Genomic DNA, 4,190 nt, shown 5'->3' with positions numbered 1-4,190 from the left:
TTTTTAAGGAATGAACTCCAAGCAATGAATTTTCCTCTTAGAACTGCTTTCAATGTGTCCCATAGATTCCGATATGTTGTGTCTGTGTTTTCATTTATCTCTAAGAATTTTTTAATTTCCTTCTTGATGTCTTCTATAACCCATTGATCATTCAGTAACCTATTGTTCATTCTCCAAGTGATGTATGCTTTTTCCTTCCTTCTTTTATCGTTGATTTTCAGTTTCATTCCATTATGATCAGATAAGATGCATGGTATTATCTCTACTCCTTTATATTGTCTAAGAGTTGCCCTGTGACATAATATATGATCTATTTTTGAGAAGGATCCATGTGCTGCTGAGAAAAAAGTGTAACTGCTTGATGTTGGGTGGTATACTCTATATATGTCAATTAGGTCTAGGTTATTAATAGTGTTATTGAGTTCTATAGTTTCCTTATTCAACTTTTGTTTGGAAGATCTGTCCAGTGGCGAGAGAGGTGTGTTGAAGTCTCCCATGATTATGGTGTGGTGCTCTATTAGACTCTTGAACTTGAGAAGAGTTTGTTTGACGAACATAGCTGCACCATTGTTTGGGGCATAAATATTTATGATTGTTATGTCTTGTTGGTGTATGGTTCCCTTAAGCAGTATGTAGTGTCCCTCTTTATCTCTTTTGATTAACTTTGGCTTGAAATCTATTTTATTTGATATGAGTATGGACACGCCTGCTTGTTTCCGAAGTCCATATGAGTGATATGATTTTTCCCAACCTTTCACCTTCAGCCTATGTATGTCTTTTCCTATCAAATGCATCTCCTGTAGGCAGCATATTGTTGGGTCTTGTTTTGTGATCCATTCTACTAGCCTGTGTCTCTTAATTGGTGAGTTTAAGCCATTAACATTTAGGGTTATTATTGAGATATGGGTTGTTCTTCCAGCCATATTTGTTTATTTCTGTTACTAAACATGGTTTGTTTTCCTCTTTGATTATTTCCCCCCCCCCTTTACTGTCCTACCTCCCACTGTTGGTTTTCATTGTTATTTTCCATTTCCTCTTCCTGTAATGCTTTGGCGAGGATGTTTTGAAGAGATGGTTTTCTAGCTGCGAATTCTTTAAACTTTTGTTTATCGTGGAAGGTTTTAATTTCATCCTCCATCCTGAAGCTTAATTTCGCTGGATACACAATTCTTGGTTGGAACCCATTTTCTTTCAGTGTTTGAAATATGTTATTCCAGGATCTTCTAGCTTTCAGAGTCTGTGTTGAAAGATCAGCTGTTATCCTGATTGGCTTACCCCTAAATGTAATCTGCTTCCTTTCTCTTGTAGCTTTTAAAATTCTCTCCTTATTCTGTATGTTGGGCATCTTCATTATAATGTGTCTAGGTGTGGATCTCTTATGATTTTGCACATTCGGCGTCCTGTAGGCTTCTAGGATTTGGGATTCTGTCTCATTCTTCAAGTCTGGGAAGTTTTCTTGTATTATTTCATTGAATAGACTGCTCATTCCTTTGGTTTGGAGCTCTGTACCTTCCTGTATCCCAATGACTCTTAAGTTTGGTCTCTTAATGTTATCCCATATTTCTTGGATGTTCTGCTCATGGTTTCTTAACAGTCTTGCTGAGCTGTCTATGTTCTTTTCCAGTTGAAATACTTTGTCTTCATTGTCTGATGTTCTATCTTCTAAGTGTTCTACTCTGCTGGTAGTATTCTCCATTGAGTTTTTAAGTTGGTTTATTGCTTCCTGCATTTCTAGGATTTCTGATTGCTTGTTTTTTATAACCTCTATCTCCCTGTATAGTTGATCCTTTGCTTCCTGGATTTGTTTGCATAATTCGTTGTCGAAGTGATCTTTCATTGTCTGATTTTGCTGTTTAATGTCTTCCTTAATACTCCAGATCATCTGAAGCATGTATATCCTGAATTCTTTATCTGACATTCCATCTGCTGCAGCTGTTACCTCTTCTAAAGTTGCGTTGACCTGCATTGCTTGTGGTCCTTTCTTTCCTTGTCTTTTCATACTGCTTGCGTATCTTTCCTGCAGGTGCGGGCGGCGGCTCTGCTCTCTCCTTATTCCAATTGGGGTGTCGTGGCTACCACGCCGGCAGGTCACTGGGCCTGTTCTGGGAGCTGGCGGCGGCTCTGTTCTGCCCCTACTCCAATTGGGGTGACGAGTGTACCACGCCGGCAGGCCACCGGGCCTGATCCGCCGGTCGGTTGCAGGTTTGCCTACCCTGCAGGCGCGGGCGGCGGCTCTACTCTGCCCCTACTCCAAATGGGGTGACGTGTCTGTCATACCGGGAGGCCACTGGGCCTGTCCCGCTGGTCGGTCGCAGATCTCCCCACCTTTCGGGCACGGGTGGAGGCTCTGCTCTGCCCCTACTCCAATTGGGGTGTCGTGACTACCCCGCCTGCAGGACGCTGGGCCTGTTCCTGGCACGGGCAGCGACTCTGCTCTGTCACTACTCCAATTAGGGTGGTGTTTGTACCATGCCGGCAGGCTCCTGGGCCTGATCCACCGGTCTGTTGTAGGTCTGCCTACCTTGGAGGCGCGGGCGGCGGATCTACCCTGCCCCTCCTACCACGCCTGCGGACCCCTGGGCCTGATCTGCAGGTTGATCACTGGTCTGCTCACCCTGCGGGCACGGGTGGCGGTTCCGCTCCGCCCCCACTCCAATTGGGGTCACGTGACCACCATACTGGCAGGGCCTGATCCGGGTGTGGGAGAAGGATCTGCTCTGCCCCTACTCCAGTTGGGGTGATGTGTGTACCACACTGGCAGGCCACTGGGCCTGACCCGCCAGGCTGTCACAGGTCTGTTTACCTTGCAAGCGCGAAGGACGGCTCTGCCCTGCCCCTCCTACCACGCCCATGTACCACTGGGTCGCGGGTCTGCCCACCTGGCGGGTGTGGGTGGCGGCTCCACTCCGCCCCCTCTCCAATTGGGGTCACGTGGTCACCACGCTGGCGAGCCGCTGGGCCTGCTCCGGGCGCTGGCGGCGGCCCGGCTCCTCCCCTCTGGCTCGAGGACAAATTGAGGAGACTCGGGTGACTGTGCCTCACCCCCCCCACCAGGAGACCAACTGCTTATGTCACCGCTGGTATTGATGAAGTTCTCTCCTCCACCGCTTTCTGCTGACATCAGATCTCTGCCATGTTGGTATCCTATGCGAATGGCAGCATTTCGTTCCCCTTGCCGGGCAACCAAAACAACGGGTGAGTCCTGACCGGCCCTCAGCAGGACCCGGACCGAGACGCAGTTTCCGCGGGCTCCTAGCTCCGGTCCAGGGAAGTTCCGGGAGCCGGAACTCGGCCACTCCGTGTTCGGTGTAAGCTCCTATAAGTGTAAGCTCCAAGAAGCAGTCCCCGCGGGCTCAGTTCCGGGAGCCGGAATTCGGCTGCTTAGTGCTTGGTGTATGCTCTGATAGTAGCAGGGTCCAAGAAGCAGCCTCCGCAGGCTCCGCAGCCCTGGGCCAGGGCGGTTCCGGGACGGTTCCGGGAGCCGGAACTCGGCCGCCCCGCGCTGGGTGTTTGCTCTGATAAGATCAGATTCTAAGAAGCACCCAGGCGCTGAACCCTAGCAATCTGTCTGCAAGCCGCAGGCGAACTGCAGCCTGAAATTACCTGTTCTATGGCTGAATGAGCTGCGGTCAGTCGAAAATAGGGAAGGTGACGTCAGTTTACCAACATGGTGGCTGCTGGCCTCCTCTGTGGTCTGACCGGTGTGGAGAACCGAGATGGACCGCTTCCTTCCCCCGTCTCGAACCCAGAATTCAGCCCTGAGTACGGTGCTTGCGTGTCTGGCAGAAACTTCAGCGCTGTAACCCTGCGTCTCTATCCCAGCGCACGCTGCAGACTCTAGCCGCGGGGCGATTTGCTGAATAAGCAGTGTTACCCTCCGTGCGACAAACCTCTCGCGTTTGAGTCCCCGTAGCCGATCCTCGTGCGATGGAAATCCTTCCTCCAGGTTCCGGAGCACCCCACTGAAATTCCTAACAAGATATCCTGTAGCCGTCCTGACTTGTCATACTCCCACACAGTGAAGCAGCACACGGGGGCAATGCACTCCCCTCTCCGCCATCTTCCTCTCCCTCGGAAAAGATTCTTTCCACGCGTAAGAAGATATGGCCAAAGACTCATTCCTAAGCTGAGGACTAAGGATGAGAGCCACCTCCTCCACTCAAAAGGTACTTGTGAATGTTAAAATTAGA

This window comes from Marmota monax, unplaced genomic scaffold (assembly GCF_021218885.2).
Source record: "Marmota monax isolate L192 unplaced genomic scaffold, Marmota_monax_Labrador192_F-V1.1 WCK01_AAM20220418_F8-fsc00056, whole genome shotgun sequence".
NCBI classification, from domain to species: Eukaryota; Metazoa; Chordata; class Mammalia; order Rodentia; family Sciuridae; genus Marmota; species Marmota monax.
Note: the sequence above shows the minus strand (reverse complement) of the source record.